This window comes from Cupressus sempervirens, chromosome 1, assembly GCF_028749045.1.
Source record: "Cupressus sempervirens isolate cs-2001-9-10 chromosome 1, ASM2874904v1, whole genome shotgun sequence".
Taxonomy (NCBI): domain Eukaryota; kingdom Viridiplantae; phylum Streptophyta; class Pinopsida; order Cupressales; family Cupressaceae; genus Cupressus; species Cupressus sempervirens.
The window spans coordinates 488602594-488616806 of NC_143118.1; the positions used below are offsets into that span (position 1 = coordinate 488602594).

At 35.9% G+C, this 14213-nt stretch overlaps 1 pseudogene across 1 annotated transcript in view; it reads right to left on the reverse strand.

Annotated features, from left to right (window-relative positions):
• Positions 1-707: 707 nt before the first annotated feature.
• LOC149578387 (uncharacterized) overlaps positions 708-14213 on the reverse strand; it is an 82479-nt pseudogene continuing 68973 nt past the window's right edge. Inside the window, exon 2 of the transcript XR_016364410.1 lies at positions 708-2023. The product of XR_016364410.1 is annotated as an uncharacterized LOC149578387 (transcript). The remainder of the gene's footprint in view (positions 2024-14213) is intronic.

The window sequence follows — 14213 nt, forward strand, 5'->3', positions numbered from 1 at the left end:
GATTAGTCTCACCTCAGCTCGCTTCTCCTTGGACCCCAACTTGACCTCTATAAACCCAAGGTAAGGCAAGGGGCATTGCTGGGGTGGGTTGCGGAGACATCACTGGGTTACCAAAAAAAAAATAGGAAAGGGGAAGACAAATTAATCTAGAGTGGAGCAAAAATAGGGGAATACAATACCCACAATGGATCTCAAAAACATACATGTTCATATGTGCTGGAATAAAATGTGTCTACCTGAAGCATGCATGTTTACTTGGGTAACATTACCATAGAGGGTGCTGAAAGTATATTGGTTTAGAATATTTGGATTGTTGGCCCTTCTAAATGTCGCCTTCATGAATCACAAAAAGAAACAATTTTGGTCACATTCTCATTAACTACTCATTCACACAGAAATGTTGAATATGGTTATCCAATAAGCTAGGGTCGACTATTGTATTACCCAATGACTTAATGAGCTTAATCAAAGGTTTGATGTAATCTATTTAAAACAAGCTTGTATGGGATCTTATGGATAATTTCCCCATCTCTATAAATTTGCAAAATATGGAAAGAGAAATAGAATTAATTTCCAAGTGAAGAAAATGGAGTCTTCTACTAAAAATCGAATAGCACCCATGAGTAAATCCACTATGCGGTCTTTCACAAAAATAAACTTGTAAGAAACAAAAAAAAAAAATTCCAACTTCAGTCCAAACACGGTGATACTCTAAATTTTTTTTTAAAAAATCCATGTTATTGTGCACAAAATTCTAGTCCTCAATGCAGAACATTGCAGGGTATCCTTTCACTGAACACTATTAAGAAAACTATTATCCTGACTGAAATGTCAAACTACAGAATACAGCAACACAGTTTGCTGCATCTAGTAGAATAATATAGGTTTATCATATTGAAGACTAGTTTTAGCTGAAAATAATAATATATATACTCATACAGCATCAATGTTCCATCACCATAATGCCAAGCATATGATACAAAAGTGAAGAATACAACTTCAGGGTTAACTACCAGATCTAAGATACATTTACAGGTTTGGGAGCATAAACATGCTTTCTATGCTCACTGCTTCTCTTTTCACTTCTGCACTGAAAATATAATCCACCTGTATTGAATAGCTATTACTCTGTCTCACTTCACAAGGCATGCTCAGATACAATCCCCGTGGTATACTAATTTGCAATGATCATCAAAATGAATGCCTGCCCTGTTGACATCCTCTTCCGTAATCTGAGGACAAGATCGAACATCCAAATACTTCAGTGAATGGCAAAATTCAGCAATCAAAGCAATCCCTGTAGTTGATATGCCAGGACAGTTGTTAATCTTTAAAAACTTCAAACATGATCCAGATCCATCATTCCCTAAACAAGTGAATGCATGGTCTGTTATTTTATCACAGCAGGCCATGTTAAAATTTTCAAGCCGTGTGCAGCATGAAAGAACTGAATGAATTGCTTCATCAGTAATATCCAGGCACCATTCAACTTGTAAACTTATTAGATTAGAACTGCAAGTAGAAGCAATTGCTTGAATGGATTCATCAGACACAAGCCTGCATCCTCCAATCATCAGAGTCTCAAGCTTTTTGCAACCTTCTGCTATAGATGTTACTGCATTATTTCCAATTTTCAAACAATCTGATAGCTTCAAGGTCGTCAAAAGAGAGCAAGACTGAGCAAGTCTTGAAACTCCAACATCCCCTACTTTAACACACTTGCTGATGTCTAGCATCTGGATTGAACAACATCCTTGAGCTAAACTTGAAAGACCACCATCAGTAATATTGGTACACCCCTGCAACTCAAGCTCCTCCAATTTTCCACAGCACCTGGAAAGTGTTTGAAGAGATCGATCTGTTATAAGTTTGCATCCATTAAAACGTAAGGTTACCAAATGTGGGCACCCTTCAGCAAGCGCCTGTATTCCCTTATCAGATATCTTTTTACATTGTGAAACATCCAATGAATGCAACTTATTTAGACCTTTCCCAAGAGCTTGAAGACCAGTATCAGTAATACCTGCAAAAGAAGAATAGAACATATCTTTCAAATTAATCATATCTTTCAAATTAATTGTACATCAAAAAAGAAAAACAAATAAATGAATTCTATCATCACTTTATTAGGCAAAAAGAACAGTGCATATGAGCATTTACCATGTTGGTGCTAGTATCTGCAGATCTTTAAAATGTCAATGGATGTAGCCTCTAGGCAATACCTACAGCCTTCCTACTACAAGGAATGAGGCAACAATCAAAAAGCATGTATGAAGTGTTGCCCTTTATAAACCGTTCAATATATAAATTTTGATTCAGAAATTTTACGATTTCTTACAGCCCAAGAAACCTGATAACATAAGATGCACTACTCAAGTAAATTGGAATCTAGAAGAGATTCCTACATTATGTACTAGACTCAATCTACGAAGAAATTTTTGAAGACCATTAATTGATGATGTCGGTCTGAATAAGTAAATCCAAGGGATTTTCATTAAGGATCCCCAATGTCAAATCCCTATATGATGTGTTCAGATCTAAAATTGGGTGCACCCATTGAGGTGAAGAGTCCATTCCTTCAACGCTTTTCCCTTTTTGTTCTATGCTACTTTGTGTGGGTCGCATAAATGCATGATCCAATATGTTATAATCACCTACTCCAGACTCTAATTACCACTTAAATATAATTTTACTCCTGAGATAAACCCTACCCTCCAGATCAGTACTTTATCTGACCACATCAAGCCGCATGCAAGGCCATGACCCAATTCAAGGCTGCACTTGTGGCCATTATCCTTCTGATTAAAATTCATATTTGTGGCTACAAGCCGACTCAGCCTAATGTTACCATTATCCACTTACTCGCACACAAATTAGTTCAAATTGTGCACCTTCAGCTTGTTTTTAAGGACATGACCACTAAAACATGCCAATCATCAACTATTCATTGAGGTCCATTTCCAATCATTGTAACTTCAGTCATAGTTGACTTCTGCAATAATCATAAGCCTCTTTGCATGAGCAACACTAGCATTTCTTTGTCAGCCTACAACTCGAGCATTCACTGCACCTCATCCACTGCATAAGTCTCGATCATTTATTACATCATTCTTAACTAAATATGCATCCGTTACATACACTACTTGCTGTGTTTTTCAATTTATCACCATGTGGTTGAATTGACCAATTGCGCTTGGCTGTAATTTAAGTTTCAAGGGTTCTTAATTCCTATAGCAAGTTCGAATGGTGCTTCTCAACACCAAGTTTTCTCCTTGCAAGTACAGAAATAGGTGAGTCCTTTTCATAAGTGTCAAAAAGACTAGTTTGTTAGGGATCAGAACTTTTCAGATCAAAACTGTGCACAAGTTCAAGGCTAAAAGCAGAAAGATCAACCTGTAGGTACAACCTTAACCTTGCATTTTAATGCAAATAAACTAGTGCATGTTTCTTTGTTCTCCTTCCAACACATCCTATTTTAAGCAAGTTTGAGCTGAGTTGAAAGTTGTAACCCAAAAACTGGACGGCTAAAGATTCAAAGCTTAGGATTGCCCAAAAGGTCAAGGTTGTCATTAGAAGACTCTGGACCACTCGTGCGACCTTAATCTGAGTCTCTAAACAGCTTCAGATCTCTCAGAGCGAAAATCTTATAGCCTGTTAGTATTTATAACAAAATCAATATCAGACTTCAAGTATCAAATCTGTCATAGTCAAATCAGTCTCCTCTTTGTATTCAATGTATGCATTTAATTCAATCATTTAGCAAGGATTGGCAAAAAAATGTGTTTTTAATGAATTAACTATTAAGCAACTTCTTAAGCTGCCATGTCAAGTTCTTTGGGTCTAGTGAGCTTTTACAGAATCTCAGTTTTCCAACAATGCTTAAAACTAATCATGGGCTCGCCAAAACATTTTCACTCAACCTCAATTGAACCTGAGAGAAAGGCACTGAATCGAGTTTAAAAAGTGGATGATTTTGATATCCAGTATTATTTAGCAAAGACAATTTAGTTGTTGATACCTTAAGTAGGGGACAATTTTTGTGCTAATTCAATGACCCTTGAAAGCAGCAGTTTAAACAAGCTATTAACACCAAATTACCTAACATTCATAGCCTTAATGAAGATTTACCAAAGAGTTCTGCTAATACATATTTGAATGATCGTCTAGACTCTTATTTTCTGAGAACAAATGGACTTGTGTATTGCAAGAAACAACGACATATCCCTAACCCAACTCATAGTAAGATATTTCATAATATTTCTACCACTTGTAATCTTGGTTTTCAAAAGACTTGTTAATAAGAAAGAACTACTTCCATACATCAAATAAAATATTGATAATACATATCAAAGTAATCCAGGAAAATCTGGTGCAGGAATGTGTTCTCAGAGACCCAAATGGTATTGTTTTAGCTGCTTTGGAAAGTAAACTTCCATATGGAGCCAATAACGCAGTGAATGTACAGACATTGTTAGCAGGTTTAAACTCTGTGATATCTTACATCTCACAATCGAAGGTAAATCAATGAATATTATAAATGCTTGCAAAAACAAGAGATCCCTACCATATTTTCCTAGATAACCTCAGCATGCACCATCAAAATTATTAAAATAATATCTCCTAAGTTATTAGTTTTCTATTTTAACAGTCACTCCTAGATTTTGTAAATATCTTCTATAATAGATTCTTTCTATTATTTGTATATTGCTTTTTAGAAACATCTTGATTGTAATCTCTATAAGAACATTTCATTCTTTGTTAGTATGTGTTCAATTATTTACCAGTTACCTCTTATAATATGGTACCAGAGTAGAGATAAATAATTTCTTTCGGAAATTATTCATTTTTTAATTTTTTTGAAATACTTTGGTACCTTCGTTCCTATCTGCAACCCATGGGTGCTTCTATTCAAATATAGGGTTTTGTGTTTGTTCTTTTTACTTCTAATCTTGATTGTAATCTCTATAAGAACATTTCATTCTTTGTTAATATATATTCAATTATTTACCAGTTACCTCTTGTAATATGGTACCAGAGTAGAGATAAATGGAAATTATTCATTTTTAATTTTTTTTGAAATACTTTGGTACCTTTGTTCCTAGTCTGCAACCTATGGGTGCTTCTATTCAAATATAGGGTTTTGTGTTTGTTCTTTTTACTTCTAGCCATCGATTTTCTGCAAGCCCTTATGTTTCTTTGCAACTTAATTTGGAAGTTTTTCTGTTGGTTTTGTTTTTCTACAAACACAACAAAGCCCATGTTGTTTTTGTTTGGATCTATTCTGAGGACACCATTGTTTGTAGTGTCTAGTGAAGATGTCTTTTTCTGCCATTTTCTTCATTTGTGGTTATTTCTACAACCCACGCGACCGGTCTTTTCTGCAGTGACAATATTCTTTGGGTGGGAAATCTTCATCACTTGTGGCCTCTTTTACTTTGATGGCCCTTTGTGGTCTCTACGACAATTTTTTGGGTTCCCGTTCTTGGTTTGTCATCTCAATCCCTGCTTGTACCGACTCTTATTTTCACAGAGACAAGATCCTACATCCATCCACCATTTTCAACCATATTTTTGGTTGCATGTGCACAAAAAAATGGCTTCTCTGTCACCTAGCGTTTCTTTGTCCCCTCTATCTTTCTTCTGTGGCCAGAATTTCACCATTTTTTCTATAACTTCCAAACAAGTTGACTAAGGTTTTTTTTAAATCCTCAGTTTTTCTGGTTGGATTCTAAATCAAGCTGCAAATTCTTGTGGACTTTTAACCTCAACTGGGTTCTTTTAAAAAAAAATGCCTGCTTCATTAATTGTTTCTTGAATTCTATGCTAGCCAAAAAAAAAAAAATTTACAAATTCTTGTGAGCTTTTCAAGAGCTCATTGTCTACAGATTTTTCTAGGTGTCTTGATTTTGGTGTCCTGATTTTTGAGCTGAGAGATTTGTATTAAAATCTGTTCTATACCTGCCTCTATAATCAGCACATTCAAAATCTGTTCATTCAGCCATCTACTCTTCTTTTTGTTGCTTCAAAAAGCATACAATGGCATCTTTCACCAACATTATGTTGGAGGCCAGTCATAAATTCAATGGCAAGAACTACAATACCTAGAAGCAGTGCATGATGACAACTTTTTAGTACAAGTGTCTTGACACAATTGTGTTAGGCACAATTAAACTTCCTGAGAAAGCTGGCATAGAGCAAGATAAATTTGATGGGAAGAATCGAGAAGTTGTCATGCTCACCAAATTGTTCGTCACTAGTGATCAGCTCCTGGAAGTTCCTTCTGGTCAAACAGTTACAGAAATTTGGAGCCATCTGAGAAGTTTGCATGAAACTTCAGACAAAACTTGTGCATTCTTTGTCAAGAACATGCTCTTTTCAATCGTGATAGATGATCAAGTATTCCTACAGGAGCATCTTAATAAAATCAAGGATATCTGTGATCAGTTTGAAGCCATTGGACACAAAATGGAAGAAGACATCATGGTTATCACCTCGAAGAGTCTCTTGACTTCCTATGAGCACTTTGTTGAAACTCTCAACATTGCTTCCACTCAATCTGACATTTCATGTTCCAATCTTTGTATCATGCTTCTACAACAAGATCGCTTGAATCAACAATTTGGCAATGGTATCGGCTCAACTTCTACCACTCAAGTCTTTTCAGCTAAATCCACAAAGCTCCTATCAGTTGTCTTGATCTTCTCAGCAGAATCCTTTTGCTTCATCATCAGAAGCCTCGAAGAAGAAAAATGTTACGTGCGACTACTACCATAAGTTTGGTCATATGAAGTTGGAGTGTCAAAAACGCTTAGCTTCTCAAGCCAAGCAATCTAGCTCACAGCCTCAAGCACATGTTATGAAGAACACTGAGCTCGGTGAGTCTGCCTTTTATGCCTTCATGGCTAAAAGACCTGCAGATATAATGTCAAATCCTCTGCCTAGTATATTGATTCGGATGCCTCCTGCCACTCTATTCATTGTCAAGATTGGTTCACAAACTCGATTATTTTTGGCAGAGGAGAAGAGTACATTGTTGCTAGAAAAGGCAATATTCGGATTTAGTCTAGAGGAAGGAAACTGGTTTTCCTTGATCTGTACTATGTCCTAAGCATGGGACTCAATCTTCTCTCCGTTAGTTAAATTTTGTGACTTTCTCATTGGCTTGACATGACCATCAATACACATTAATGCAAGTATCCTTGATCATGAAACTCCGTCTAGAGTTGTTGTTGGTGTTAAAGATAACTGTCTTTTCAGAGTTTTTGACTTTGAGGATTCTCAGGAGCTTGCTATGGCAGCCCATTGTTCCTCTATAAGTACTCTTTGGCATCAACAATGTGGGCACTTGAGTGTACACTATTTTTCTCAAACTGTTTGGGAAGATCTTGTCATTGGCCTGTCAAAAATTCAGACCCAAAATCTCGAAATCTGCAGAGCATGTCAAGCTGGGAAGCAACATCCCACTCTTGGAGTACAACTAGTCCATGCTAATGTTTGTGGACCTATGGCTACTCCCTTTGTTACTGGGTCTATGTAATTTTTTACTTTTTTTGATGATTTTAGTCATAAAATGTGGGTATATTTTCTTCATCAAAAGTTAGAGGTGTTTGTTGTTTTCTAAAAGTTCAAATCATTTGTAGGAAAAGAGTTCATCAACATATTATTACTCTTATGACTGATAATGGGGGAGACTTGTTCCTCTACCTTCTCCCATTTTTGTGACCAACATGACATAAAGCACCGATACACAACACCCTAAACCCCTCAGGTGTTGGTGAACATTGAAACCACACAATCACTGAAATGGTGCAATCTATGCTTGAACACAAGCAAATTCCAAAGAAATTTTGGTCTAACGCTATCCACATTGTCATCTATCTTCTCAACCACTCTCCTACAATGGCTATCAAGAAGCGGACTCTAGAAGAGGTTTGGTTAGGCCGTAAGCCCAAATACAATGATCTCAAAGTTTTTGGCTCCACTGCATTTGCTTGGGCCCTTGATGCTAAAGGCACCAAATTAGATGCCAAAAGCCATAAACTCGTGGGAATTGGCTACAGTGATAATCACAAAGCCTACTGCCTAGTTGACATCAAGACAAGTCATCTCATCTTCAATTATGATGTAGTCTATGATGAGGAATGAGGGTCATTTTAGCTCTCCTCAGATTATGAATTCAAAGGATCAGTCTTCCAAGATTAAGACTTGGATATTCATCCCTTATTAGGTCCACCTAATGAGAAAGCTTCAATTGAGAAGACTCCAATTGTTCCTCTTCCTAACTCTCCTCTAGTTCCTTCTCCAGTGGTCTCCTTTAGACATGCAACCTCTCCACCTCTTTTTCTCAGGATTCATCTGACCTTTTGTTTGATGATGATGATCTCCTTGCACCTCTTGCTTCAGCTATTAGCACTTCTACTATCTTGCCTAAGTGGTGGGCTAAGAGGATTGGCAACCTTCATGATGATGAGCTCATCAAGGATAGAACTACTTGCAACAGAGCAAACAATCTAACTCGGTCAATTTTTCTCTCGTGGCCAACATTCACGGTGTGTATGAGCCTCACACATACACACATGCAAAAGGAATACCTGAGTGGAACAAAGCTATGTAAATTGAGCATCATAGCCTATTGAAAGATAAGACTTGAGATCTGTTCAATTATCCTTCAAGAAAAAAACCCATCGGATGCAAACGGCTCTAAAAGTCAAATAAAAAAATGATGGTACTTTAGAAGTAAAAGGCTAGTGTTGTTGCCAAAGGCTTTTCTCAATGGGAAGGCATTAACTATGAAGAGACCTTTACCCTCACTACAAAAATGAGCACCATCATATTAGTCCTTGCCATAGTAGTTAGTGTGACTGGAAGGTCCATCAAATGGTCGTCAAGAGTGTGTTCTTGAATGGTGAGTTACAAGAAGTCTAAATAACGCAGCTTCCTACATTCAAGGTTACCATTCAAAAAATCCAGGTACTCAAACAAGTAAAAGCACTCTATATCCTCTGTTAAATAATATGGATCATTGCAAATGAAATTGTACTATCTATTTCGTATGTATGTTCCAAAGGTAGCAACCCCTTACATTTATATATTGAGAATAATCCATGAAGAGACATGTCCCTTCATGGGACAAGTCTAGTCGTTAAATATATAATAATAAGTTTTAATTATTGTTTTGTGTGTATGATTTCCATGATTTATTATTATACTAAATTCTCTCACATAATAATACTTAGATATGTATATAAATTTATCCATATGCATGTGTGTGTGTATTTTTATCTACAATAGTATTGTCTCAAGGTTTATTCAACTGAAGCTACCAAACATTAATGCTCCCTCTTAGCTAGGGAGGATAAACACATGATAGATATTACACCATTGGTAAAATATTAGGAATGGCAAATTTTAAGGATATCTTTGATCAGAAGATCTCCACCATTTTGATATCACATTTGATATCATGAGAATTGGCCTTTCAGAGTATCAACACATGATATTCACCAAGTACTCAAAATATATCTATGCAAGCAACTCATAGACCGTCAAGTGAATGACATCTAACACTTAGTTGTTGATTTACAAGATATAATCCATCATGATTGCTTTCAACATTTACATAAAAGGTATATCATGATTTAAGTTATTGTAAGATAGTCAACTTCCAATAACTTTTGCAAATACAAGTGATAATCATTTGGAAATCATCACCTCCTCAAGACATACATAGGGGGCAGGCCCATACACACACGAAATCAAAAATTTACATTAAGTCACCACAGATACTATCATGTGGTGTTGCCATGTTATCCACCATGAACCATATTAGAGAATAAGGTTTTCACCTCAAACTTATCTCTTATAGAGAAGAACGTAATACAAGGGATTGCACTTGGAACTTCTTCACGAGAAACACTAACCATTTGACCTCTTTGTCAAGGTTTCTTCTAATTAAGTGTCAAACTCCCTCTAAATTTGATATTAACTTTTGAGCTCCTCGTTCAAAGTTACCTCTGATAAATGACAAATGTCCTCATGCCATAGAATAGTAGGGGCACAAATGAATAGTAGGGGACCCTCAGTTGCATGTTTGCTAACTCTAGATACAACATATAGGGCAGGCTCCTCGATTTCTGCAATATAGATATAGGGTGCCGACTATAATGATGCAATCCATACCATATAAGGCTTTCTCGATGGAGAGGTTAGTGCCATATATATATATATATATATATATATATATATATATATATATAGGGGGAGGGGGCTTCTGCTTCAGCCCGCCCAGCCTAGCCTAGAGAACTCCCTCAGGTTAACCAAAACATATCCTCTATCTACTCCCTCTCTTTGTCAAGGTTGCCTCTAATAAACTGTCATGTTCCCTCTTGATATAGAGGAATACTCATAATGTCAATCATCAAAGATATTCACTTCATGAGTCTCACTCTATCCAGCACAATCTTCAGAGGACTAATGAATTCTAGATCAAAAAATCTTTCCATGTTTTTCATCATTTTGAGCCTTTTGTTAAACACTTTGTGTTGATGAAGAAACAAATATCAATGATTACTCTAATGCTTCTTGTTCATTCACGCAGGTAGGAGGAATAATCACAAAGACAGGGGGTTTTGACCTTGTACCCATGTAATGCATTACTTGGAATATCTTAAAATCAAATCTTAGTTTTATTGCATTCATTAGGTAGACCTCTCTTTGAGGACATTCTATAAAATGGTTCATGCCCTTACAGTTCTTGTGTATTTTACTATGCTTTATGTTTTGTAGACATTTTTGATAGAGCATTTCCAATTATAGTTAACAAAAAAATCATGCTATATGCTATATGGGTATGGCTTTTATTAAGTACATACTACATCACCCAATCCCCAAATATCAATGACCTCTAAAAGAGCCAATGGTGATCCTCAAGTTTGACTTCTCCCAAACTGGTGTTCATGTTTCATTTCATAGAACTAAAAGTCTATCATTATCCTAGATAATGGTGATAAGATGACCCAATGCGTTAGGAAGTTCTCAATATCATGTTGCAATACTTGCATGTTCACAGATCAATATAATGTAATTCCTGAATATTTAGTTCTACTATTTCTATAGATAATATTCATTCACTGGTCGATAATCTATCATCATCCCAGATACCACTATATCGTATTACCAACTTATAGTAGCAAGAGCTGAAGTAAAGGCAAACCTTTTGCCATTGAACCTTTCTTAAAACATCTATCGAGTAAGACCTGTTAATGTTTATAATGGTGCAGTATTTTCTTATTGGGCCTAGTCCTCATCTACGGTCCCTTTTCCAAATTCATATCATTGAAGGTTTCTTATACAAAGTGCAACCCTTTTGCACAGTCTGCAGTGAAGTAGAAGGAAACCCTTTGACTGTGGGACCATAGATCCATCATTACTGATGTGAGTTTATTATAAACTATCCACAATCACGGGCATGTAAGAAACCTTCTTTGATACCATGTTACATAATATAGATCGCTGCAAATGTAATTGTACTATCTACTCGGTATGTATTTTTCAAAGGCAACAATCCCTTATATATATATATATATATTGAGAATAATCCAAGAAGAGACATGTCCCATGAGATATATATATATATATATATAATTTCCATGATTTATTATTATATTAAATTATGTCACATAATAATGCTTATATATATATATATATATAATAGTATTGTCTCAAGGTTTATTCAACTAAAGCTACCAAACTTTAACAACCTCAAACAAGCTCCTCGAGCATGGTACATGAAAATGATAAGCACCTCACAAATCAGAAATGATAAGCACCTCACAAATCAGACTTTTGACATGACTGACCTTAGACTTCTTCATTACTACCTACTTGTCAAGGTTTGGCAGCAATCACATGGCATCTACATATCCCAATCTAAGTATGCATGGGCTCTTCTCAACAAATTCAAAATGCAGGATTGCAAACATGCATCTACACCTATGGAGTTTGGTCTCAAGTTACCAACCAAATCTGGTTTACTTGTTGAAAATGAATCTCAGCACCACTAGACTTGATCTCATCTTTGCAGTGAGTTACATGTCTCGCTTCACGACAACTAACACTTCAAATCATTGTGCTGCAACAAAGTGCATCCTACGCTATGTCAAGGGCAGTCTTGATTATGGTCTTCTATATGGATGAACCAAATATGCCCAACTTATTGGTTACACAAACTCAAATTGGAGGGCTCAATTGATGACAAAAAGTCTACTTCCAAATATGTCTTCAATTCGGGCACAGGTGCTATTACTTGGACCATTAGGAAGCAGCAGACAATATCTCTTTCCTCAACTAAAATTGAATATAGGGGAACAATCAAAGCAGGTTGTGTGGCAGTTTGTCTTGGTAGGATGCTCTTCAACATCCATATCCCTCAAGAAGGCCCTTCACCCCTCTTTTGTGACAATCAAGGGGGGTTCAAACTCGCCAAAAATCCAATCTTCCATGAGTACACTAAGCATATTGACATTCATGTCATTTTATCCGGCAGATGGTTGAAGATGAATTGATGGATTTGCAGTTTGTTCCCATAGCTGACCAAATTGCTGATATTCACTTCTAGGGAAGTTTGTCAAATTCAGGGGGCAGCTTGTTGTCGTTGATAAGTTGATCATTAAGGAAGGGTACTAAAATAATATCTCCTAAGTTATTCTTTTTCTATTTTAATGGTCACTTCGAGATTTTGTAAATATCTTGTATAATAAATTCTTTCTATTATTTGTATGTTTATTTTTAGAAACTCCTCAATTGTAATCTCTATAAGAACAATTCTCTCTTTGTTAATATTTATCCAATTATTTACCAATTACCTCTTGTAATAAAAATTTAATTTGACATGTGGAGAAGTCTTACGAGACCATGCAATCGTATGCCTGGTGATTTTAACTTTATCAAAGAACACATTGAACAAGATTTAGAAAGAGAGAGATTGCCAAGAAAATAAAGTTTGGAATACCAAGCTGCGAAGGTTTTGACCTTGAGATTGCTTTCTATATATATATATATATATAATTGCAATCTCTGATATAGAAGTCTCAATCTGAACTAATATATCTGAAATGATCAGATATTCTTTACAGAAAGGCCTTTCATTTATTTTCTCCACCAAATATTCCAAATTATTATAGGAGAAACAACCAGATAGAAGAGAAAATTGAATATTTATGAAGAAATGGCCAGCTAGAGAATACTTGGACAAGACAACTAGGGAATACTTTGAGAAGACCATCAGCAAGTGGGCATACCAACTTAATTTATTCTGCAACCATTTCTAGCAAATCTTGAGCACACTCACATTTTAAGAGCATTTGATCAGTGATTTCTTCTAGTTGACACACAAAGCACGATTAAAAGTTTTCGATATTTAAAGCTTTGACAATCTACAGCTTGCTAAAATTCTGTTATTTAAAGTCACCCAAAAGAAAGCTCCAGCCTTTGGGAGGATAGTATTATTCCACCGAAACTTAGGACTGATTCCATAATTAGGGAATCCTCTGATATCCCCATTTTTAGCAAGTTCCTTCATTTAGCTTGGTCAATTCATCATCACAACCCTTGTGAGATGATAGTGGAATTTGAGGGTCTCAATTGTGGTGATATTAGGCTTTCCAATGGCCTATGGTGAGTTGTGGCTCTATTAGTCAACAGTTGGTTTCGATGAGCTCAATTGAGTTAGAGGAGTTAAGTGATGCTCTCAGTTTTTTTCTAGCTTCTAGTTTGGGCTCCAAGAATCTTGGAAGGAACCGTCAGGTTCATTCATCATTTTTCTTTTCGATTATGATGCTTCTTCAGTTATTTTTGCAAGACAAGTGAATTATTATTATTATTCAACTAAATAAGTTGAGGTCTTCTATTTTTGTTGGTATTGTATGTTGGCCACCTTAGTGTCAAAGCTCGTTGGAACCGGGTTGAAAAGTTATAAATTCTGGGCACAAGAACGTGTCAGAATACCATGATATGATTGAAAAGATCATTTTTGGGAGCCAAAAGGAAATTAACAAATTATATTATGTGCCTAAGTGCAAAGCAAAAAAGCTTTTAAGTGAAAGGTGTAATGTTGAAGCTACATTGCACAATGGAGATTATAAATATGGCTTCCATTATGAGAATGGATCATCCAATTGTCTATTGTTTTTTGTTGTCTTGAAAGGGTTTTAGGA